Raw genomic sequence first — 26,607 nt, 5'->3', positions numbered from 1 at the left:
CAGGAATGTAATTAGACACTGTTTCTTTGAGACAGGGTCCTGCTCTGCCACCTAGGCTAGAGTGCAGTGGTGCAATCACAGATCACTACAGCCTTGAACTCCTGGGCTCAAACAATCCTCCTGCCTTAGCCTCCCAAGTAGCTGAGACCAAGATGTGTACTGCCACACCCAGTTAATTTTTTAAAGCTTTTGTGGAGATGGGGTCTCACTATGTTGCCCAGGCTGGTCTCAAGCAATCCTCCTGCCTCAGCGTCCCAAAGTGTTGAGATTATAGGCAGGAGCCTCTGCACTCAGCCAACTAGCTACTTTTTAAAGCTGGCTCTTGTAACTTCTCACCCTGAACCACTGATGCAGGCAGTCAGTTTGCAGTCATGATTAGGGCCTGGTCTGCTTTCCAAATCTACGTCAGTGAGAGAGCGGGGGCTCTGCTCAGAGAGCTGCAGGCATCAGTGTTCACCATCAAGCTCTTTATTCATTAATCCTAAGAAAGAGGCCTGAAACCTATGGATGTGGGGAAGTAAGATGTTACATAAAGAGAAGGGAACATAAATCTAAGCAAATGAATGATTAAAGCTATTTTTCCCAAATCAAAAATCATTCATAGATCAATACCTTCATTTATTGGGTAAAGGTCAACCTCATTAACAATGAAGCCCATGCCTTTGGAATTCTAGCTGTGGAAACTGGAGCTGTGCAGCTAGTGCCTAATTTTGCAGGTATCTCATCTGGTGAGTTACAGATCAGCACAGTTTGCAAAAGGAATTTTGTCTTTTGCATACCTTGCTTATCTCTCACTTTTGAGTGGCTTTTAGCAGATTACTCCCCACAGCTTCTCTGTTCACGATGTAATTTTTCAATTGTTGTGACAGATTTGCACCATTCTATTGGAATATAGTCTTCTTACTTCTTTGTTGGGAATCTGTGGTGTCACCAAAGGGGAAGGGAAGGGAGATTCCGCAACATTTGAAGATAGTGGTGAGGAAAGAAAAAGTTGTTTCCGGATTATACACTAGAGTCCAGCCCATTCACTAAACCAGTTCCCCCGGTTGTAACTTGGACGGAGATAGAGCTGGACGGGCGTGAAACTGCTCTTTGTCAGAAAGGCAGAAAGACAGACATGGAGGAAGGGAGGTGAATATTCAGGAAAGAGCAGGCAGGAGGCAAAAAGACCAAGCACCAGAGAGAAAAAAAGAGAGGCAACCAAGATTCCCGAGAGAGACATAAGGGAAGAAACACATTTATTCATGAGATTTAATAAGAAACTGTCTTCTAGGTACGCATGTGAAATCACCTTTTTTAAATCCCTCCTCTATTCCCCTATCAAAAATCCTCAACCAACACCAAGTTGTTTACTAATAGCCTTATGCAAATGGTTGTTTTTGAGAAGAAGACAGCAAACATAATAAACCAGGCTATATAATTTTTCATGGAAATTCAGTTCCTTCCCGTGCCAACAACAATAACAAAAAAGATTGGACAATAGTCTCATTCAAATATTGGTTTGAGAGAGTACTAAATTGTTGGCCTCCCTGAAAGTGTCCATCTGGCCCTGAGAATAGAGCTTTCCTAGGTTATCTGACATTGTTTATGTTGTTACATGGCCTCAGAGAATCATTGCAAAGGTTCTCCTGGCCCAATGCCGCACAGCCTAGAAAGGCCACAGTCAGCCTGCATGCTTCTATTTCACATGCAGACTGCAACGGACCACAGGGAGGAGCTGTAAGAGATGCACACCACTCTGTGCCACAGGCAGGAAGAGGACGCCTCCCCCACCACTGCCACTCCTGCCTCTCAGGCTTTTGTCATTTCCCCACATATACCCACATGGTCACTCTTCCCACCATGGGAACCCATCGTCATGTTGGGAAATGTTCCTACTATGGCCATTAGGAGGTTCTTCCTTCCCCATCTGTCTCCCTCTCACAGTTTCTTTCCTTCTTCCAGTGTAACTATAAATATTTCCAGACTCCAGAAGTCTGAAGAACCACTCGCCCTGCTTCTCAGGCTGGCATGATACTGTTGATGAATTTCTACTTTCCAGTTCCATTCTATGCCTTGCCTGGTATTCTGCCACTTCCCCACTTCCCCACTTCCCCTTTGTGATGGTTGTTACTTTGTGTGTAAATATGGCTGGGCCACGATGCCCAGATACTCAAACGTTCTTCTGAATATTCCTGAGAAGGTGTTTGGGATGAGATGAACATTTAAGTCAGTAGACTTTGAGTAAAGCAGAGTGCCCTCCATAATGTGAGTGGGCTTCATAGTTGAAGGCCTTAATAGATCAAAGGTGGACATCTTTCAGGGAGGTAGGATTCTGCCAGCAGATGGCCTTCAGACTCTAACTGCAGCTCTTACCTGAGTTTCCAGTCAGCTGGCCTATCCTGAAGATTTTGGATTTACCAGGCCTGCACAATCACATGACCTAACTCCCTAAAATAAATCTCTGTCTCTGTCTCTGTCTCTAAATATACACACATCTTGTTGGCTGTTTCTCTGGGGAATTTTGACTCATGCGCCCTTTGTGCAGAGTAAACCAGGAGTGTCCTCATTAACATGTGGCACTTGTACCCCATTGTCCCCAAGGCTCTTCAATAGGCCTACCTCAAACTTCACACACAGCAGATTAGGCACTGGGCAGAGGGTGGGGAAGGGGCTAAGAGGACCTTTGCTACATGAATGTAAACAAGTATTTTATTCACTGTGGGAAGATGCAGTCTGCAGGCATTAGCATCCCATTTAATGAGATAAAGCAAAGGAACCAATTCCTTCTGAAATAGTTGCTTACCCAAATAAGAGTTAACAGAAAAATATAATACTAATCTTTGTTCATTATTCACTGGATTCTCTTGATTTTCAGATATCCCCTTAGATTAAATGTTTTCTTATTTTTTGGTTGTTTAGGTTGGGCACTAATTAATCAACCTGCTTTTCACCAATTTTCACAAAATCTCTCATGTAGTTGACACCTGTGGGACTTTTTACCTAGTACCCTTCTATCAGTCATTGGAGACCCCTGAAGAAAATTTTCTCTTCAACTCTCCTAAGAGAGCTACCCCCTCTTATCCACTTCCATGGTACTGTAGGGTTCACCCTATGAGCCCAGTGCCACCTCCTCAGCACAAATGACTCCCAGGAGGAAGACCCTAACTCCAGCAGAACCAACAAGCTTCTTATCTTGCATTTCTGGACTTAGAATAAGAGAATCACATTCTGTCCCCTTCTACGTGGCTAAAGCTCTGAGAGATTTCAGCAGCCACATTTCCTGTCATAGGATAAAGCTGATCAAAACTGAATGCAGGGAGTTAGAGAGGATTTTCAAGAACCTAATTCCCATTGTTCTGGAGGCCCAGCCATCTTTCTGACCTTAGTCTCCGTGAGGCATGTTTCTATCCTCACAATAAATACCCTGCTTCATTATGGTAATCCAAGTTGGGTTTCTGTCATTTGCAATCAAAGGAGTGCTAAGCAATATGTGTGGAAAAGAACAGCATCTGTGAAACCAGCATTCTGTCCTGGTCCCAAAGCAGCTTGAGTCACGTTATCTCAGACAAGTAGAAACCTGCCCTCGGCCCAAGGGGGTGCTGCCTTCAAGCCACTCCACAGGTGCTCTGTGTGATGGAGTCCTCCAGAGGGTTATGGGTTCTTGCCAGCATTCTGGGGCTGAGTGGGAAAGGGGGCCATGGTGGGGGTGGGGAGGGATGCAAAGCTGGCTTCTTATCCACCATCAAGAAAAAGATTTTTGGCCGGGCGCAGTGGCTCACGCCTGTAATCCCAGCATTTTGGGATTGCCGAATGCGAAATTTGCCGAGGTGGGCAAATCACCTGAGGTCAGGAGTTCAAGACCACCTTGGCCAACATGGCGAAACCCCATCCCTACTAAAAATACAAAAAATTAGCCAGATGTGATGGTGGCAGGCACCTGTAGTCCCAGCTACTCAGGAGGCTGAGGCAGGAGAATCGCTTGAACCCAGGAGGCAGAGGCAGAGGTTGCAGTGAGCCAAGATCACGCCACTGCACTCCAGACTGGGCAACAGAGTGAGACTCTGTCTCAAAAAAAAAAAAAAAAGAGTTTTCTTCAACTCTCCTAGGAAGACATTTCCATATATCATCTCCTACAGGGGTCTCATCATCTTAAACACCTGCCTGATATGTAGGCTTTCAGAGTCAACACTGCTGAAATTAACTTTGAAATATTTAAATATTTAACAACTAAAATACTTAAAATATTTGGAAGAATTTTAGACAATAAAAAAAGAAGAAAAAGGGAAATCTGGAAATGCTCAAGTGTTGATAGTCTCTCCCACTACTTCTTGTCTTCTCTCTAGACTTACTTTGGAGAGGAGGCAGAGGGACATTAGAATTTTTTTCTGAGTTCCTACTTTATCTAGACAGAAATATCAGTTTTCCTGCTGTCTTAATCAGTTTAGACTGCTGTAATAAATATATCATAGACTGGGTGACTTAAATGACAAACATTTATTTCTCACAGTTCTGGAGACTAGGAAGTTCGAGATCAGGGTGCCCGCACATCCAGTGTTTGTTGGGGGCTCACTTCCTGGTCTGCAGAGGGTCATCTTTTTATTGTACCTTCACACGGCAAAGAACAGAAAGAGAGCTCTCTGGGGTCCCTTTTATAAGTCACTAATCCCATTCATGAAGTTTCTACCTTCACGACCTACTTACCTCCCAAAGACCTCACCTAATAACACCATCACATTGGAGGTTGGGATTTCAACATATGACTTTTAGGGGAACATGAACATTCAGTCCATAAAATTTCTTTTGTTAGCTTTTCCTTCAAGAGAACTCTTACACACTTAAGGTATTCAGAAGGTAAAACAACCTTCTTACTCAACTCCCCACTTCAACTCATGTTCCCTTCACCCATTCTTCACATAGCAACCAAAAGGCTATTTTTAAGATATAAAATCAGAACACTAAGTCCCTTGTGTAAAATATTGCATTTGTTTCCCACCATATTTAGAATCAAAACCAAATTTCTAACCATGAGTCCCAGAGCCCAGTATGATCTGAGTCTGTATATGTCCCTAGTCCCAAAGGATGTCATCCTTTTCCTCACTTAGTCTCTTCCAGCCACCCTAGCTTCTCTCAGCCCCTGGAAAGCACCTGGTCCAAAAATTATTATTCTAAACCAGACAAACTGTGCTTACAGGGAAGCATCTGACAAAACTCAGGTCTTAGCGAAGCCTGTGGAAAAGACTGCAATGCCAGTCAATAAGCAAAGTTCTATCCTGGGAGACAGAGACTTTTATGGCAGCAGATGCATATCTGTTATTCAACTGTCAATATACGGCAAAACTGAGTGAGCAACTGCCTAATTTTCCCCGTGTTCTGAGTGCCATGGGATCTCAGTCATCACTCGAGTGAGACTAGAAAACTAACACCAGGCTCCTGGCAGTAAACAGAGTGTCATGGTTAATAACAGAAGTTAGGCCGGGCGCAGTGGCTCACGCCTGTAATCCCAGCACTTTGGGAGGCCGAGGCAGGCGAATCATGAAGTCAGGAGATGGAGACCATCCTGGCTAACATGGTGAAACCCCATCTCTACTAAAAATACAAAAAAATTAGCTGGGCGTGGTGGCAGGCGCCTGTAGTCCCACCTACTCGGGAGGCTGAGGCAGGAGAATGGCGTGAACCCAGGAGGTGGAGCTTGCAGTGAGCCAAGATCACGCCACTGTTCTCAAGCCTGGGCGACAGAGTGAGACACCGTCTCAAAAAAAAAAAAAACAAAAAAAAACCAAAACAACAACAACGACAAAACAGAAGTTTGATGTAGACGAAACTGGGTTTGAAACCTGACTTTCCCACTTTGTGGCTGTATTCCTTAAGCAAGTCACTTAATTTTTCCAAGCCTCAATTTTCTGCACTTTATAATGTGTTAATAATTTGACTTTGTGAAATTTAAATTAGAAAAAAGTATATAAAGTCCTTTCTTGAAGCAAGCATTTAGGCACTGCTAAATTCTGAGTGGTAACTAAACAGAACTGTAGTCTTGGCTTTTGTATTTGCTTGCATACTCTTTATAGGTGCAGAAGCTAAAAGATTGGTTAAGTAGGGAAAGAGACAGCAAAGCAGTCAACTTCTTGTTGGTTGTGATTGTGCTAGACTTTGCCGGCAGCCTTTACAATACCTGGTGCAGTGCTGAGTACATGGTGAGGTAAGGTTGCTCAAGTGAAGCATATAATCTCCTGCATCAGAAACACCTGTCATAATGCACATTTCTGAGCACTGCCTAAGAATTCTTAGCCAGAGTCCCTGGGGTTGAGGACAAGGATAGACATTTTAAACAAATCCTCTAGATGATTCTCTATACACATATAAATTGAGAATATGTAGCTGAATCTCAAAACAAAACTGATGGGTTGATTGAGAAAAAAAAAAAAAATTACAACTCTGGTCCTAGATGCAAACAATCTCCATCTAGCTTTGCATCTTTTAAAAAATGCTTTCTTCCAAACATAAGTAATATATTAGAATTTTTATGAAAGGAAATGCAGTGAACAAAAGGTCAAGAGTTGCTGGGATATTTATTTCAAAGCCTTAGAGACTACCTCTTTGACATTTCAAAGGTCCTCAATGGGCCTGTAAATTAAATGTTATATGTCCCCATGTTCATGAAAATCCCTTCTTCTAGAGAGCCTCCTCCCACAGAGCAGGTTCTGTCAGGTAGAGGCTTATAACTTATTGATAATATTAATTTAGCACCCTGAGTTAGCACGAAAGCACTCTTACCACCCTGCATTTGTGTAATAAAGCGCCTGGCCCCCTTTTTGATGTTTGATTGCTGATAGCTTTCACTATACATCATTCCCCTTCTCCTTTTGTCCCATATATTAGTAAGCTGGTAAAAAAGCCTGGGTGCTCCCTCCCTTGGCACCCATGGGAAGTTCAAATCAGCACATGTGAGGGAACCCCTCACCCCAGCCCTGTGCCCTAATTTTCATAAAACTCCAAGCCAGTGACCTCTCCCTGCTCTCTCAATCCATTTTTGGAACTTCTTGGGAGTTTGCTGTGATTTCCCTAGAAAGCCTAACCATGAGAGTAATGCGTGTGTGTGTGTGTGTGTGTGTGTGTGTGTGTGTGTGACATCATCAGTCTAGACATAGGAACTAAATTTTTTGGAGGAGGGGGAGTCTACCTGGTGTCCATAAAGTGACCTAAGCCATCTGAAAAATGAAAGTAGCCTTTTCATCCATCTCGGTAGTTTCTCTGTCCAGTCTGCACACAGCTGAAAGTGTCATTTCCACAACGTGCTGCTCTGATTTTGCTACTTCTTCACTTAAGTTTAAAATTAAAAATGTCAAAGAGTTCCCTACAAAATCAAGTTCTAAAGCCTGGCATCTAAAGCCCATAATTTTAACCCAATTTATCTTTCCAGACTTTCCCCCCTACCATTTTCTCATACCTTGTTCTTTAGCCAAATAGCTGATCTACTGATTCCCAAAGGAATTTTAATGTCTGACTTGTATTAATAATTGGACTTGTATGTCCTTTTCCACTGTTTTCTTAAGGTATTACTTTGATCTCAGGATATTATTTTAACTTCCAGTTCTTACAATTTTTTCTCTACTAGATTTTAAGAAACCAGGAATCTTCTTTGTTCACTCTGTAGGACTTAAGGCAAAACCTGGCACATCATATGTGCTTAATGAATATTCATTCTTCTGATTTGATAAAGCATCATAAACTTACTCCGGGATTTCTCAAGGGTAAGAAATTAAAACAAAGGATAATTATTGATGTGAATTTTTCAGCAAAATGTTGTGCTTTAATCATGAATGACTTTATGGAATTGGGTTTGAGGTTTTTTTTTTTTTTGAGATGGAGTCTAGCTCTGTCACCCAGGCTGGAGTGCAGTGGCGCAATCTTGGCTCACTGCAACTTCTGCCTCCCAGGTTCAAGCGATTCTCCTGCCTCAGCCTCCTGAGTAGCTGGGACCACAGGTGTGTGCCGCCATGCCTGGCTAAGTTTTTGTATTTTTAGTAGAGATGGGGGTTCACCATGTTAGCCAGGATGGTCTTGATCTCCTGACCTCGTGATCCACCCACCTTGGCCTCCCAAAGTGCTAGGATTACAGGTGTGAGCCACCGTGCCTGGCCTGAGAAAATATTTTTAATATAAAATGAAATGAACTAATTTACACTCCCACCAGCAGTGTAAAAGTGTTCCTATTTCTCCACATCCTCTCCAGCATCTGTTGTGGAAGACAGTGTGGCGAATTCTCAAGGATCTAGAATGAGAAATACCATTTAACCCAGCAATCCCATTACTAGGTATATACCCAAAGGATTATAAATCATGCTGCTATAAAGACACATGCACACGTATGTTTATTGTGGCACTATTCACAATAGCAAAGACTTGGAAACAACCCAAATGTCCATCAATGATAGACTGGATAAAGAAAATGTGGCACATATACACCATGGAATACTATGCAACCATAAAAAAAGATGAGTTCATGTCCTTTGCAGGGACGTGGATGAAGCCAGAAACCATTATTCTCAGCAAACTAACACAGGAACAAAAAACCAAACTCCACATGTTCTCACTCATAAGTGGGAGTTGAACAATGAGAACACATGGACATAGTGAGGGAACATCACACACTGAGACCTGTCAGGAGGTGGGGGGCTAGGGGAGGGATAGCATTAGGAGAAATACCTAATGTAGATGAGGGGTTGATGGGTGCAGCAAACCCACCAAGGCATGTGTATACCTATGTAACAAACCTGCACGTTCTGCATATATATCCCAGAACTTAAAGTATAAAAAATTAAAAAAAGAGGAAGAAATCTGTCCTTTAGTCTGTTGTGATGAAAAAATTTGAATATTTCTCACAATTGTCATTCATTAATGATAAAATTAGCTTAGGCTAAATTCAATTAATTGCTTTGTTTCAAATGTACTATTTTTTTGCAGGCTTTTTCCAATCATACACTTTTAGTACAGATCTTGATCATTTCATTAGCAATAGTAGGCACCTTATTGCTAAAAAGTACAACATGCTAATTTTTTCTGATAGGATTGGTGTTCATATGAGCACACACAACAAGGACCTGTTGCTCCTTTAAAAAGCACTTTTTCTCACGCCTCTAATCCCAGCACTTTGGGAGTGCTAATCCGAGGCGGGCGGATCACAGGGTCAGGAGATCGAGACTATCCAGGCTAGCACAGTGAAACCCTGTTTCTACTAAAAATACAAAAAATTAGCTGTGCATGGTGGCGGGCACCTGTAGTCCCAGCTACTTGGGAGGCTGAGGCCGGAGAATGGCATGAACCTGGGAGATGGAGCTCGCAGTAAGCCGAGATTGTGTCACTGCACCTCCAGTCTGAGTGACAGAGCAAGACTCCGTCTCAAAAAAAAAAAGCACTTTTCTTCTTTAAGCCTCTAGCTAGTCTCCTCTCTAGGAAGATAATAATTCAAAAATCATAGCTTTTTCTGTAACATCTCTAGTCATGCCAGTAAAGCTTCTATCACAAAGACAAAAGATACACCATGGCAACTGATAGAATTCTCCAGTATTTACATGGTGGACAAAAGGTATAAGCGACTTATCTTTCCCTTATAATTGGTTAATGCAAAGAAAATGATATCTAGCAGAAAGTCTTCCATAATGTAGAAGCTACTTGAACACACGTATACCAAGGCCTCTCTCACAAAAGCTACTAATAATATCCCCGAAAACAGGTTCTATTCTCATTTATTAGACAACTTGCTTCATAAAGACTAGTCTGTAGATCTAGACATATAACAATCTGGGAGCTGGGTGCTGTAGATTAGAAAGGAAAATGACTTAAGTAACAAATTCAGTGGGTCACATACTTAAACGTCTTCAAACATTTTTGGGAACCATGTTAAAGCTTGAGTTGATTATTTGTGCTGTGTTTTTGTAAATGTGACACTACTTCGGGACTGGACCACATGGGTCATGGCTTTATAAGCATCACATCAGTTCCAAACTCTAAATTCTATAATACCTTTTCAGTTTTTCTGCCACAACTTCAGCTGCCATTCACTGAAAAGCTCACTATATATACAACACTCAAGACATTTTTGGGTATGTAGTCTTACCCATCTCACTCAACACTCTTCATATGTCTCCAAAATTGCTTCCAATTAAGCATAAATTCTTTATTCTCTATTCTCCCTCAAAACTCCTGCATACAGCCTCACATGTCTGAAATATTTTTCATTCAGCTACTGTCCACATTCTTCACCTTTAAATGCTCCATGTGTTCGGATACTCTGAAAAAAATCTCAAAATTTCTGAAGTCTCCTTAGAGAATTTTATATCTGCCCCTATCCATTTGCTACTCTGAAACATACTTTCCCACATTTTCTTCCTATCTGGCATTTTTTCTGGCTATGTAATATTGATTATAACAGCATCTACATCTAGCTTTAGCAGACTATCCACTGTCAATGCTAAATACATCTTTATTCATAATAATGGAGGTTAATGAAGTAGTTATTTCAAATAAGGCTGCACAATTCACTAAGAATGGCATGTGAGCAGTGTATCACTAAACTATTCCCGTCCAGGATTTATTTTATCCTTAAAAAAACAAAAATACAGTCTAGTTTTCTAGCTCCACAAAGCAACATGGAAAAAGAAATCATTAAAACAAACTGATATGAGGTTTCTTAACAAATGTGTATTATTTTGAATATCCAGAGTTACCCCTTTTTATGACTGGTTATAACACAAACAACATTTTTTGTAAAATATGGAAATGATTCTATGAAGACTAAAAGTGCAAGTAGAGAATATTTAAATATGCTCATATATTTAAAAGAGATCTGGTAAATAAAATCTGAATGTCCCATTGATATCCCAAATTAGATCTGTAATATTTGCATCAAATGAGTAAAATAATTTCTAAATAAAAAGCATGTATTCAATAATGATTATATCTTATTATTTCTTTTGTACTTGTCCTGTAATAATCATGCCAACAAATCTAGAATAGCAGTTTCATGTTATAATATTGTCATCTCTTTGTGCGGATTTTATTCTATTTCTTTAAAAAATTAATTTTTTTAGACAGGAGCTCATTCTGTCATCCCGATTGGAGTGCAGTGGCATGATCATAGCTCTCTGCAGCCTCAAACTCCCAGGTTCACACAATCCTTCTGCCTCAGCCTCCCAAGTAGCTGGGACTACAGGCATGAGCCACAGTGCCCAGCTTTGATTCTAAATATGAAAAGAAAGCCAATCCCAAAACATCTCCTTGGCCGTGATTCATTTCTTGGCTCCCATTTTGTTCTATTACATTCCTGAAAAGAACATGCTAACAAGGGGCACTTTTCTTGTCAATCAGCCATTAGAACAACAACAGAAAAAGTGGCAATTCTTATTTCCGTTTCAAAGACATTTTATCAAGAGCTGGTCACTCTATTTTTGGGCAAGAGCTGATTTTAAATTCTTAAATATTGAAAAACTAGCTTCCAGTTAAAATGCAGATTGAACACAAGTATTTACTATTTTTTCTCCAGAAACCTCATAGGGAAAGCAGTAAAGATATTAAAATATATAAATCCACAAGTACAAAGAAAAGAGGAAAATAAATGACTATAAAAAGTTGAAAATCAGAAATCAGATGCGTGAATGATTGCTAACTTGGGAAACTAGAAAAATCCTGGAAGAGCTATGGGGTGGGGAAACCTCCCAGGTAAGTCCAGAAATAAGTAGATGCATATTACAAAGCCACAAAAAGCCTTAGTATTTGGGGGATCAACTACCTCTGAAAGTGTGGGTCTCAAGTGAGGCTAGAAGCCAGAAATTTCATTGAAAATTCATATAAGAAACAATTATCCCCAAAGATCTCTTCCAGTAGCCTGCTCAAGCAAAGAACTACCTACCCGCTTGAAAGAAAACAAAAGGTATATTCATTTCCTGGAAAGACTGAACCAGAGAAACTCTAGCTTCATCTTACTACACATAGTACAGAAGAACTATACTGAAAACAGGGAGAACATGCCAAATGTGAAACTTCTGAAAGGTGAGCCCTCCCCACCCCCACCACAGCACCCTTTGCCACTCAGCCCTAGAAATGCTGGCAGGAAGTCATAACCCTCAGGCATGAAACAGGAGGATTCATATCCAGGGAAACTGGCCTAGCAAAATGGTCTGCAGATATTAAAGCTGGGTTTCCTCTAAGAAAATACCTCAGCTAGATATTATGTTAGAGTGAAACTCACTTCTCAACAAGTCCCATCCATACTCATTCAGAGGTTATAAGCAGCCTGCTTTTGTACCTTAACCATAAATAAGCACACAGCCAATAATAACAATATGAGAAAGACCTATGGTATAGAAGACATAAACCAAACCAAAACAAACAAAAAAGAGAAAAAAAGAAATTTAAGGAAAAAGGCATTGAGTAAAACACTAAGAAACCATCAAACAAAACATAACTAATCCTCATAATTCTCAGAGAAATAAAAAAGAATTAGCATCCATAAAACAAGGAGACTATAAGAAAAGCAATATTTTGTGAACAAAAACAAACTCTTGGAAATCAAGGGAACAAAAGCAGAAATGAACATTTTAATAGAAGGAATGGAAGATAAAGTTCAGTAAATCAAGTAGAAAGTCTGATAGTTCAAGAGATAGAAAATAGAAAGATTTAAAAATTTAATTGATTTAGAGGTCCAATATCATTTTAATGGAATCCTAAGAGAGATAAAAAAAAAACCCAGGGAGATAGAAATTACTAAAAAAAAATTTGAAAATGTGTCAGGACTAAAAAACATTGAAGGATCCACAAAATGCTCAGAACAATGCGTTAGCAAAGATCCATATTAGTTCCTATAGTCAGGACGTTTTAGAAGCTGAAGGACAAAGAATTTCTAAAACCTTCTTGGGAGTAAAAAACAGACAAGGATCAGGAATCAAACTAACATTGATTGCATTATGTTATTATAACTGCAAAATAACAAGTGTATTATCAGAAGCTAGAAGATAATGGAGAAATGCCTTCAAAATCCAGAAAGAGAAGTAACTTTCCATCTCACCACCTAGTCAAATGATCAATTAATTACAATACTAAAACAAAGGCAGCAAGTTCTCAAAACACTTATCTCCTATGAACTCTTTCCTAGGAAACTACTACAAAATGTGCTCTATCAAAACAAAGGGTGAAATCAAAAAGAGGAAGACGTGGGATGCTGGAATTAAGGAGTCCCTCATAAGAGGAGAAGGGAATCCCAAAAATGGTAATAAAATACTATGGTCTGAATATGTCCCCCCAGATTTGTATATTGAAAGTTAACTGCCAATGTGATAGTATTAAGAGGTGTGGCTTTTACGAGGTGATTATGTCATGAAGGCAGAGCCTTCGTGGATGGGATTAGGGCCTGTATGAAAGGGCTGGAGAGAGTGAGTTCCCTCTTTTGCCCTTCCATCAGGTAAGGACACAACATTCCTCCCCTCCAGAGAATGCAGCAACAGACACCATCTTGGAAGCAGAGAGAAGCTCTCACCAGACACAAAACCTGCCAATGCCTTGATCTTGGACTTCCTAGCCTCCATAACTGTGAGAAATAAATTTCTATTGCTTATAAATTACCCAGTCTGTGGTATTCTGTTATAGCAGCACAAATAAATTAACACATGAAGGCAGATTCTTTGGCAACATCTAACTCTCATTGTAGACCTAGAGATCAGTCAGTCCAGACTTGAGGGGGAATAGAGGGCTACGAGAGAGATATTTTTAAGAAAAAAAAAATGTGATAGGTTTCCTGGTGTAATTTAATATATTCAAAGGAAACATTTTTTGGGAGAGTTCAAGAACAAATTAATGGTAGTAAATTATATAAAACAAAACGAATGTGGACAAGGAGGTGATTATTATCTCTAGGGAAAACAAAAAGGTATAGAAGAATGCTGTGAAGGCCGAGTGCAGTGGCTCATGCCTGTAATCCCAGCACTTTTGGAGGCCAAGGTAGGTGGATCACTTGAGGTCAGGAGTTTGAGACCAGCCTGACCAATATGGTGAAACCCCGTCTCTACTAAAAATACAAAATTAGCCGGGCATGGTGGCACACACCTGCAATCCCAGCTACTTGGGAGGCTGAGCCAGGAGAGTTGCTTGAACCCGGGAGGTGGAGGTTGCAGTGAGCTGAGATCGAGCCATTGCACTCCAGCTTGGGCAACAAGAGCAAAACTCCATCTCAAAAAAAAAAAGAGAAGAAGAAGAAGAATGCTGTGAAGAATATTTACATGGAAATAATAATAATAATATAACAAAATATTGACCTAACAAAAGTGATCTATGTTGAGAAAATGTAAGAGAGCTGAATTATGCTCCATAGTAGACAACATCTAAAGCTGAAAATGAGGAAATAAAATTATAAGTATATTATTGGGAGACATTAAATTAAATACCAGAAGAATGCTAAAAGACTTGAAAAGGTTGCTTCTTGAAATGAGGTTTAGGAGTAAAGGACTACTTTTTTCATTTAAAGGTTTATAGTGCTATTTGACTATTTAAATTATGTACATATGTAACTTTGACTAAAAAATATATATAAAAAATTAGAGAGTGTGCTAGCTACAACTTAGTGGTACAAAATTGTAAAGAAGAGTTTACTTAGAACTGATTGTAAAATGTATATGATAAGGCAAACTATCTAGAATCACCAAGATAAGCTACAAATGCTTTTATAAAGCTTTGTAATTGAGTCAGTGTGATACTGGCATTAAGATAGACAAATATGGCAATAAGATGAAGTAGAATGGAGAAAAGGACCCAGTTATATACAGTCATCTGATATACAACAAAAACACCACTTCATTTAGGGAGAAAAGACTGGAATTTTCAATAAAAGTTGCTGAGAAACAGAAAAGAGAATAATATGTTTAAAAACTTGGAATAAGAAAAGACCCAAGCAGTGTAAGAAAAGCACTATTTTTAAAACAAAAAATCGATAAACTAGATTTCATCAAAATTAAGAACTTCTATTAATGAAAAGATACATTAAGAGGGTGAAAAGGCAAGCCACAGACTGAAAAGAAAGATAGTTGCAATATCTGACAAAGGGCTTATATTTAGAATATATGAAGAACTCCCACAAATTAATAATAAGAAGTAAATCCAAGTTGAATAATTGGCAAAAGACTTGAGTAAGAACTTTGCAAAAGTGGATATCCAAACGAACAATAATTATACAGGAAAAATGCTCAATTTTATTACCCATTGGGCAAATACAAACTAAAACCAGAATGGTTACTACTCTACACTCACTGTAATGACCAAATTTAAAAGACAAGTACTAGTAAAAGTTGCTGAAGATATGGAGCAACTGGAATCCTCATATGTTGCTATAAAATTTAAATTATAAAATAAAACTGCTTTGGAAAAATGTTTGGCAATATCTATGTGCCTATCCTGTGACACAGCATGTCCACTTCTTGGTAAAGACACAAGAGAAATAGATGTGTATGTCCACCAGAAGACATATAAAAGAATGTTCATAGCAAATGTATTCATTAAAGCAAAAATAGTGGAAACAACCCTAATGATCATCAGCACCAATTTTAAAAAGCCACTGTTATTACATGAAACAATACGGACTCTCACGGACATATGTTGGGTAAAAAAAGCTGGACGCAATTGTTGTGCATATAGTGCAATTCCAGTTATATGAGATTTACAGGCAAAACTTACATTTAGTGACAAATCAGAATGATTGCCTCTAAGGACAGGGATATTTACTGGGAAGGAGCAAAAGGAAGCCTTCTAAGGTACTGGAAATATTTTGTATCTTGAACTGGCTTGTGGATCCATGGGCCTGTGCATAAATAAAAATTCAACAAGCTGTACATTTAAGATTCATGCACTCTCCTATATATATGTTATACCTCGATATAAAAGAAAAGTTCATTTGGGGGACATACTGTCATCTACTTTATACCCCTTCACCTTACTCTAGGCCTCATATCACCATTACCTTTGATTTCCAGTACTCCTAGTAAGGCCTGTTTATTCTTGTTCAAACTGAGAGCAGGTTCCCAATTGTTCAGCCCCATGATTTTTCTAGTGTCACATTATACCTCTTCACACACTCCCCACCAGAAACCATCTTTTTTTTAACCATCTCATAAGTATATACCATGCCAGACACTCTAGCCTTCCATCAGCAATAAGTAAAATGCACGCTCTCAGGAAAAGCGCACAAACTATTTTAAAAATTCCAATGCTATCAACTTACTCCACATTCTAAGTTTGCTAAAATCCCCATTCCTACTCCAATTCCCTAAAAAGGAGCAAAGGAAGAAAAGACAAAAAAAAAAGAAAGAAAGAAAAGATGGTTCTCTAAATTTCTAATTTTTTTTTCTGGTGGCACAAATTCATTTTCTTTATCTTATAGTTCTTATATGTTTCTGCCTCTCCCTTTGCTTTACACTCTTCTTATTCCCTCTTTTCTCTCTACCTATATCTATTGTATTTTAATAAGTCATATAAAGAATGAGATATCCTTAAATGACTTTTTAATTAATAGATTTTTTCAAAGCAGTTTAGATTTACAAAAAACTTAAGCAGAAAGTACAGAGAGTTTCCATATACCCTCTTTCCAACCTACCCTCCCTTATGCCCAGTTTTCTGATTATTAACATCTTGCATTTGTGTGGTACAATTAATGAAGCAATATTGATACTTTATTGTCAACTAAAGTCTATAGTTTACATTAAGATTCACTCTTTGTGTTGTACAGTTCTATGAGTTTTGACAAATGCATAATATCATCTATCTACCATTACAATTTTATACAAAATAGTGTCCCTGCCCTAAAAATCCCCTAAAGATCCCTCCTCTCCCCTTCTCCATCCCCCATCAAACACACGACAACCTCTGATCTTTTTACTCTCTACAATTTTGTCTTTTCCAGAATGTCATATAGTTGGAATCATATAGTATATAGCCTTTTAGATTGGTTTATTTTACTTGCAATATGATCTAGTTTCCTTCATGTCTTTTTGAGGCTTGATAGCTGATTTATTTTTATCATTGAATGATAGTTTATTATATGAATATGCCATCATTTGTTTATCCATTTCCCCATTGAACAACATATTGGTTGCCTTTAGTTTGGGTAATTATGAATGAAGCTATATAGAATAGGAGAAAAAAGTTTTCTTTGCCTTCTTAGGTTCAATGAAAGAGGCTTGCAAATTAAAGGAACAAAGGACTGATTAATAGGAGATACGGTTCACTTTGCATGCACAAAGGAGCTTCACCGAAAATAAGTGAGAACCCAAAGAGGTGGTTAGACCCAGGACTTATATACCGCTTTAACAAAGGGTGATAAAGTGTGGAGAAGTGACAAAACAAAGGAAAGCAGTATGAGTTTCTAGGGACATTCAATTACAGAAAGGTAAATATATGGGAGAAACTAATGGAAGATAAGTGTTATTTTAGTAAGGTTTGCTTATGCAGACACATCTCATGCCAGCTTTCTGTCTCCTGTGATGAGAGTTGTTTACCGCCTCCTGGCATGGGAGAGCAGAGGGAGGATGCCTCCACAAAGGGAAATTTATGCCATGCTTTAGGCAGAAAGAGAGATGTCAGAGAATTCCTCGTATTATTGCCTTGAGCCCAAAATAATACTTATGCCGAAGTGGCATATTTTGGGCTGACATAGTCTGATCCCCTTTGGCTACTATAAACATTTGTGTGCAGGTTTTTGTGTGAAAATAAGTTTTCTACTCATTTTAGCAAATACCTGGAAATACAATTGGTAAATCATATGGTAGGACTATGTTTCCCTTTGTGATAGAATAACTTTTTAAGCATTCTAAAAATAAATGAGATACTTCTTCAGAATAGGACATTAGAAATAGACTTCCTTCTGTTGCTACTCCAGTCCTGCTCAATAATGAATCTGATAATTGTTAAGGTATTAACATTTTATCCTCTACATTTCTTCTCTTGAAAAAGCCTCTGAATTACTTGGTATAACAAATCTGAACCAAGTAAATAATATGGCTGGGCAAGGTGGCTCACGCCTGTAATCCCAACACCTTGGGAGGGAAGGTGGGCGGATCACCTGAGGTCAGGAGTTCAAGACCAGCCTAGCCAACATGATGAAACCCAATCTCTACTAAAAATATACAAAAATTAGCTGGGCATGGTGGTGCACACCCGTAACTCCAGCTACCTGGGAGGCTGAGGCTGGAGAATCGCTTGAACCCAGGAGGCAGAGGTTGTAGTGACCTGAGATTGTGCCACTGCATTCTAGCCTGGGTGACTACAGAGTGAGTCTCCATCTCAATAATAATAATAATGATATATGGGTGGTGAGGAAGAGAACCCAATGTCTTCAACAAAATTCCATAGGAAGAGTCCCTATCTTACACCTAATAACTTCCACAGAATAATACTGATTTTTGAAATTCTTTTCAGTAATTCAACAACTTTTAAATAACTTCAGTGTTCAATAATTCACTTGGAAGTCCTATTAGGGGAGATTTCCTGGTCTCCTGAGCAGGGGTGCCTATCCACTGGTGTTGCCCTAGTGAAGTGGGGAGGGAAAATGTAATGTGATATTCAAGTACTTTTAATCAAAAGAGAAAAATAAACTTTTGTTAAATTTTTCCCATCTGCCCAGCTCTCTTCTGTGTCTTTTGCATATGTCATCTAATCAATTCCTCCCTTCAATGCTACTATGCTGTTACTATTCTCACTGTTTTACTTTCATGGGAAACTGAGACTATGGGAGGTTAAGTAATTGCTGCAAGGAACTAAATAGTAGCGGATCTCAAATTTGAACTTATCTCATTTCAAATCTCATTAAACCAAGTAAAAGATAGGGACTCTTCCTATGGAATTTTGTTGAAGACGTTGGGTTCTTTTCCTCACCACCCAAGTATTTACTCCTTAATGCTCTTTAATGTATTACCCTCTCTGGGTATTTGCATTTTAAATAAGGTTGCCAGAAAATAATATGAAGGAATTGGCATCCACTTGAATTTTATCAATCCTGTGGTTCACTCCCCTTAACCTGCCCCAGAAAATACCAGATTTCATCTAACTAATTCGTCTGAGGATTGTCCACGGAACTCACACTCTTTAAACAACAAAGGAATGTGAGATCATTATTCCTACAAGGACTTCAGAGTTCAAATGAAAGGAACACCGTGTTGGCACTGCTTAGAGTGTTGGGAAAATGAGACTGCGTGTTTCATGAATGAGAGTATAAAAATAATTTTTTGTGGAAATACATCTATCGTTGGATGTGTTAGCCTTACCTACTACAGGGAGTATCCAGTCAAAATTAAATGACTTCACACCAAGCAAAAGTGCTGAGATTTGCTGATCAGGACTAGGATATGTCAGATACTTTAGAGCTAGCTCTGTGTTTTTAGTATCAAAATAAGTGATTTCTCTCTCTTGTCTCTCTAGATGACTACCGGGGGACTAACAGCTATTTAAATGCACCAGTATTATGACCTTCTGCCAATCATAGGAACATTGTTATTGCCCCAAGATAATTTACCCTCCCAAGTCTCAAGGTTACATTTCCATCATGGAGCCAGTATATTCCATTCCTCAGGTGAGTCTTATTTGTCCAAGTACTTTGTAGCATGGTGCTTGTGTACAATGGTATTGAATATTCACTGGCAAATGCTATAGCCTCATTGTAAAACTGGGAATTAAATATGCAAGTTATTTCTTTACAATGTGATTACTGCCATGATGGTTTAATAATTTGCATTTTGCAATTTGCTATACAACAAGAACAATGTGGTAGTATTAAAAATAGTTACAAGAGACCCTGAAATTCTTGAGAGATACACCCTGAGACATGTACAAATTCCCCAAATCACAGATACCATTATAGCACAGAATTTCTCCCATAAAGTTCAGTCAAGAATTACTAAAAACTTTTAATTAACCCCTTAAGACCTTTAGAATTCTATAAATAGAGGGCTAGACTCATTTATAAGGCTAATAATACAAATCCTGTCTGGAAAACTTATTGAAACCGTTTGTGAATTAGCTTTCTTTATTTCCTTATAGAGCACATGGTAAAAGCATTCATAGCATGGATCCAAGCCACTGCCAATGTGGCATTCCCACTCCATAATTTATCCCAAACTCCTGTTTTTCTGTATATCATCTGTTTCTTTGGTTTTTAAACTTTTTCTTCACTTCTATGCCAACACAATTTGCTAAATGGTTTTAGTTTAGTTTTTGTTTTTCTGTTTGTTCCTTTGTTTAGCAGAGACATTTTCCGTAAGATACAGAGGTTTTCTTGTTTCACAAAAGGCATGCAGATGGAAAGATGAGCTAAGAACAATGAAGTCAGGCTGAGATGAGGATGCTTGTCATTGGCTAGGCTACACCCCAGATAAATTACTCACTCCTGCAAACCAGCCTCTTCTCAGTATGTAGGATTTCAATGTGCACCTTGGCAAAATTCAAATTGTTACATTATGTGGACCATTGGAATTACTTGGTAATAGTCAAAACTGTACATGTTAATTCTCTTGATGCTTAAGGTCTTGCAATTATTTTTTAAGATTCTAATATAATCTGTAAACATATAGTCTGTTTGAGAGTGGGAGGGAGGGAGACTAAATTAGTTAGCCCCATTGTGAGTAAGAAGCTGGGTTATTTGCTTTATGCTTTAGAGACATGACATCATTTAATTCTCCTGGTAACTTTATGAGGCAGGTATATTATTCCTACTTTTACAAGAAATTAAACTCAGAGAAAATTTAAACTTCTCCAATATTACACAACTAATAATTGGCTGGGAAACAGTTCAAAGTCAGGTTTGTCTGACCCAACGATGTTATTTTCACTGGAACCTTGCTACAAAAAATGTCCTCAGACCACAACCTCATTGTCACCTGAGAGACTGCTGAAAATGCAGAATCTCTGAGAAATGTAAACCAGCTTATAATTATAGATATTGAGGTCTATCAGATCTCATTGTGGCCTAGGAAAGAATGGAAAGCAGAGAAACTGAGACAAAGAGAGACTGAAGGGGTTAACAAAGTTGAAGTCACTACTTAATTAAAAAGGTAATCTAGCTCTCTAATCTGTTTTCTCTGGAAACTTTGTACGCTGTCCTTAGGTAGCTTTAGATCCTCTGCTTCCAACTATGCTCCTCTTTTCTTTCCCTACTAGTGGTATTGCTCCTTGCTCAGGCCTAACCTAGGGGTCCTCTTTAATTATTCTCTTTTTATTGTTCTACATTGTAATGCATCACAAATCCTTTTGGATTCACCTCCAAAATAAATACCAAAAGTCAACCACCTGTCGCCATCACCACCCATCTCTTTCTTGGGGTGAGACTATTATATAGTCTCATAACAATATGTATAATAACTATAACAATTGTCTCTTATTCTACTCTTCAAACTCCTGTAAGTCATTTAGTACTCCTGTAATTCAAAGTGGTATATTTAATTACTTCTAGTAACTCCTTATTGCATTTAGAATAAAGTTCAAATTCCATGATCTGGCCACTGTTTCCATCAGCCTCATTCTCATTTGTCATGCCTGAGTTACACTGACTTTTCTTTTTCTGGAACCTGTTAAGCTCATTGTTACCTCAGGGCCTTCATATTTCTCTCTGTCTGGAATGGTACATGCTACTCCCCCAGATCTTTCTGTGATCTTTCTCATCATTCATATCTCAGCTCCTTAGAGGAGACTTATCTGATCATCATAACTAGAGTAGCCTCGCCTTGTATCTGATCTTCTATTTCATTTTGCAGTTTTTTAGATTTTTATAGTACTGTTGCAGGTGGATGCCCAGGGAACCAGAGAGTGAGTAGTGGTTTTGCATGGAAGAAGTTATTAGAGGTGCTCTTGATCAACACCTGAAGAAGGGAAGGAAAATAAGAATGCTGGGAAAAGGGAGAAATTAGGCTACAACTGCAGTCTCAACGAAGACCTCAGCCAGCCCCACAGGGAGTTCTGAAGCTAGAATGGCTTTTTAGAATATACCAAGTTTCAAAACGAGGAGACAAGTCTTTATACCCCCAACATTGGATGCTAGCTGCCCCAAGAAGGCACAGCAGCTCTTAAGTTGAGACAATTTCCAAAGACGCCTGAAAGTTAAAACTGTCTGTATGCAACACTCTCAGTCTCTTGAGGAGCAAGATTTTTAGTATTGAATAGGAATATGGGCAACATCTCACCAGAGTCCACCCTTTGAATCCACTGCTTTGTATAAATTCTGGAGGCAGCTTAGTTAGGATGCTGGGGCATCTGATTCTCAGTGAAACTTATTGAGGTTTAGTGGAATAAAATACATCTCTAGCCACTGCAGCCAGTCTTGGGATCACATTCTCCCTCCTCTACTCTCCATTCTATATGCTCTCTAAACTCGCCTAGATCCACAGGTTTATTTGTCTTGCCTGGTAACATGAACCAGACCCTTATCCTGTGGGGTCTGAGCTCTCAGTCACCATGTCCTTCTCTGATTATGGCTTTTGCACTTGTCTACTATTGTCAAACTTGGGCAAAGGAATAACAAGAGGCACCTAAATAAACAATGTGGGTGCCATATATATTCTTCCCTGTCTCCATTGTATAACAGTAGCCCAATGTCCTAATGATGCCAGGAAGCATCCCCTTCTTGCCTGTCAGTCCCTTAGCACGAAGATCTCAAAGTGCCCAAGAGTCAGCTTCAGCTTATAGTTTAGTAAGATTCCTGCTGTGTCCTCTGGTGAAAGCATTTCCTCTCTGGGAACCAGGACCACTAAACCCACAGAACCCAGAGATGCCAGGAAAGGAAGATACATCCCGCAAGCAGGTAACTGGGAGAGATGAAGGACCTCTACCCCTTAATTCCAGGACCCATGCCTCTACCCCTTAATCCCAGGACCCATGTATTCTATCTAGTGGGGATGTAGCACTACATAAAATTCATTGATTACTGGTAAGCACCACACCCTAGATAATGACACCCATCCCCACAAAGTATAATCTCAAAGTTCCTGCTTCAGCTGTTCTTTGAACATACCTTTGCTCTGCTAATCCAGCAGCTTCTGGTGGTGCAGTATATGAGAGGATCGGTGGATTTCTTAGTCATGTGCCCACTACTGCATCCCCTTTCCTTTAAAGTGGGTCCCTAACTCTGATGCCAGTTTGAGTCATTCCATGCTCATGGACAAACACTGCATAGGTCCTCAAGTAGTAGTGCTGGTTGAAGCTCTGTGGAAAGGAAAGACAAACTTTTACATATACTCCCCAAATATATTCCTATTTCTATCAAAATAAGCCACTACTCTTTCCAGGGTGGAAAATGTCTAATGTGTTTAACTTGCCACCAAGTGGTTGGTTGGCATCCTGGAGGGTTGGTGCTGTACTGGGGACTCGGCATTGGTCTCTGCTGCTGGCCATGCTGATTTCTGTTGGGCTCATGCATAGTACTAATCTCTACCACCAGTGACAGTGTCTTTACTCCCAGCTAGGCAACAGGTCATCCAGCCCCTAAATGCTAAATCAGTGTCTGTTTCCTTGATATTCTGCTAGTACTAACTGCTGCAGGTCAGGACTCCCAAGAAGTAGACTGAGGTAAAGATTAATAAGTAGAAAGTTTGTTAGGGAGTCCTCTTGGTCCTCACTGATGGAAAGGATAGAAATAGGATTAGGCAGAAGAGGTAGGGTTGTGATGTGGTCCCAACAAGGACCAGAGCTAATCCTACCAAAAGATGGAATTGACCTTCAGAGTTGTCCTGAGCTGGGTTAAGGGGGTCCAGTTATTGGAAATGACTACCCTATAGGTAGGAAACATGACCTTTGGCAGGGTAACTCTCTTCAGGTAAGGCAATTCCCAAAGAAAACTATGTTACTCAGGGTTCTCCAGGGAAACAGAGTCAATAGGATGGATAGATAGACAGATAGATAGACAGACAGATAGATAGATAGATAGAGGATTTATTGTGAAAATTGGCTCACATGATTATTGAAGCTGAGAAGTTTCATGATAGGTCATTTGCAAGCTGGAGAACCAGGGAAGCTGGTAACTTGCTTCAGTCTAAGTCCAAAGGGCTGAGAACCAAAGACCAGAGAACCTGAAGTTCTAATGTCCAAGGGCAGGAGAAGACAAGTTTCCCTGCTCCAGAAGAAAGAGCAAATTCAGCTTTCCTCTGCCTTTTTTGTTCTATCCAGGCCTTCAGTGGAATGGATGGTGCCACACACATTGGGTGAGGATAGATCTTCCTACTCATTCTATTGATTCAAATGCCAATCTCTTCCTGAAACAACTCTACAGACATACCCGGAACTAAAGCTTTACCAGCTGTCTAGGTATTCTTTAATCTGGTCAAGTTGACCCATCAAGTTAACCATCACAGGGTCTGAGAGGTGAAGGCTATCTACAGACAGCATTCCTAGTGACCAGGGAAATAAGAACATCATACCTGAAGGGGTGTCTGGGAAGGCTGTGGTAGAGCTCATTACAAGTATGTGTCATTATGTGAAATTATTTTACTTAATTTTTTCTTTCATTTATTAAATATCTACACTAAGTAAAACTAGACACCATGAGGGCTAATAACTTATCTATTTGGCATGTAGTAGGTAGATTCTCAACAAATATTGTTGAATTTTGAATGAGTAAATTAAAACTGATTATAAATCCTATCAAAATAACCAAAGATAATTTATAGAATGTTATTTGAGGGTACAATTTCACTGATAGATTGGAGGGATTTTTGTGTGTTTTTTGTTGCTCTCTTCTTCCTGTCTTCCTTCCTTCTTGTTTGTCTTTTTGTAGTTCAAAGCCAGAATATAAAGGTCTATAGAAGTCATAACCAGATACCTCAAAATCATTCATTTTTTGGATGCCATCAAAAGAATTGTAGATATTTGGAGGAAGGAAGGAAGGAAGGAAGGGGAGAGAGAGAGAGAGAAAGAAAAAGAGAGAAAGAAAGAGAGAAAGGAAGGAACGAAGGAAGGAAGAAGGAAGGAAAGAGAGAGAGAAAGAAAGAGAGAGAGAGAGAGAAAGAAAGAGAGAGAAAGAAAGAAAGAAAGAAAGAAAGAGAAAGAAAGAAAGAAAGAAGAAAATAAAAGAAAACAGCCTTAGAAATTAGTTTGCCCACCCCTGGAAGAATTCATATTTAGGAGTAACGGCATGAGGAAAAATAAATTGAACTGGAGTATTTGGGTGTGTGTTTATGTGGCATAAACCTGGGAGAGCTGGTTGCTCCCAGCAGCTGCTATGGTGAAGCCGAGACCACATCCCTTGCATATTGAAGCCATAATAGTTTCAAGAGACGTCACCTTTGTGAGGCAAGGGCTGGAAAAATGCTGTTGTTATAAAGAGCACATTTTGGGGTAAATTATTACTTCCCCTTGGGGCAAAGTTGCAAGGGTGAACTGGAAACACTTTTAGGTCCACTACAAGTTTAAAATGTGATGGAGGAGTGAAAAAAATATCAGAGTTTGGTGACTGGAATTTCTGGAGTAGTTCAGATGGTAAAGTTATGGCTCCAAGCACCAAAGGGTTACCCTATTAAACTTCAGGAAATGTCTGGGCCTCCAGTGATATTTTACTCCAACTTCAAATCACAACTTCAATTCACATTTTAAAGAAAACTAAGAAAAAAAATTAAGCTATTTTTAAATTATGTACATTTACCAATTAGATGAAAACCTAGATGCCAACTTGTTACAAAAGCCAAGTGGAACTGCAGTTTTTATCTGTAGTTACCTAAAGAAAACCACGTATAAATTTGGTTAATATTTTATATCTATAACTGTTCACCTATATATCTATGTACATTTACATATGTAGACAAATAAAGATATATCAGATGCCAGCTGACTTCCAGATAGTGATTTGTAATATTCTTTTGAAGATAATACTTTCAAAACCATTTTTTTTTTTTTTGCTAGGATGTCTAGCCAAAACACACTTACTTTTCATAATGGCATGAAATATGTGAAGAATAAGAAAAAATACCTATGAAAACAGCTAGTGCCAAAATCAAACTGAAAATTCAAGGAATGCCAAAGTCTGAAAGGGCGTTATGTGTGCACACTAGTGAGCTGAAGTGGTCAGCCAGATTCACCAAACAGCTCTCAGTTCACTTGCAAGGTCCATTATAGGATTTTCTCATCTGCCCTGTTCATTCTTCTTTGGCTTCTGCATGAACCTAAATAAATACATTCCTTACCCAGAAGGGTGTGTCCATCCTGTGGTGTGGGTCTGGTGATTGGCTTCAGGAAGGAACTAAGTATTGAAATTGGCTGTGGACACCATGGTCTACACTGCCTTCGAGCCACAGTCTTGTTTGTTTAGGGAGAGGAACAGGCTGCAAGGAGGAGGCACCTTCTTCCTCCACTGCTGAATTTCAATGAGCAGAATCTATCAACAAAGTCAGGGCACTCTAAGGCCTGACAGGCCCCGGGCCTCTTCTGGGCTGAGGCCAGATGGGATTTGAGCCTGATGCAGAACTTGTTACATTTAATATTAAAGAAACATGAAGCAACAGCATGACCCAGGGAGGTATAGAAGTTATGGCCAGGTAGCCTTCTCTTTCCTGCCCGCTGTCTGATGCTACTCAGAAATAAAGGCATCTTCTTTTTCAGGATAACTACATAAACAATACA

General features: G+C 39.2%; 1 protein-coding gene across 8 annotated transcripts in view; it reads right to left on the bottom strand.

Moving 5' to 3' along the window:
- Nucleotides 1–26,607, bottom strand: part of LACC1 (laccase domain containing 1) — a 94,900-nt gene that overhangs the window by 11,459 nt on the left and 56,834 nt on the right. For 4 of the 8 annotated variants that reach the window (XR_010123562.1, XR_010123561.1, XR_010123564.1 and 1 more), the window contains one exon: nt 23,012–23,202. The gene's annotated coding sequence lies outside the window, so the exon portion shown is untranslated. Of the gene's footprint in view, nt 1–15,696; nt 15,821–23,011; nt 23,203–25,633; nt 25,706–26,607 lie in introns of those variants that run through there. The other 4 variants (XR_010123559.1, XR_010123560.1, XR_008493443.2 and 1 more) reach the window with 3 other exon arrangements.

This window comes from Pongo pygmaeus, chromosome 14 (genome assembly GCF_028885625.2).
Source record: "Pongo pygmaeus isolate AG05252 chromosome 14, NHGRI_mPonPyg2-v2.0_pri, whole genome shotgun sequence".
Lineage (NCBI taxonomy): Eukaryota > Metazoa > Chordata > Mammalia > Primates > Hominidae > Pongo > Pongo pygmaeus.
The sequence above is the reverse complement of the archived record's forward strand: the minus strand, read 5'-3'. Positions and strand labels throughout refer to the sequence as shown.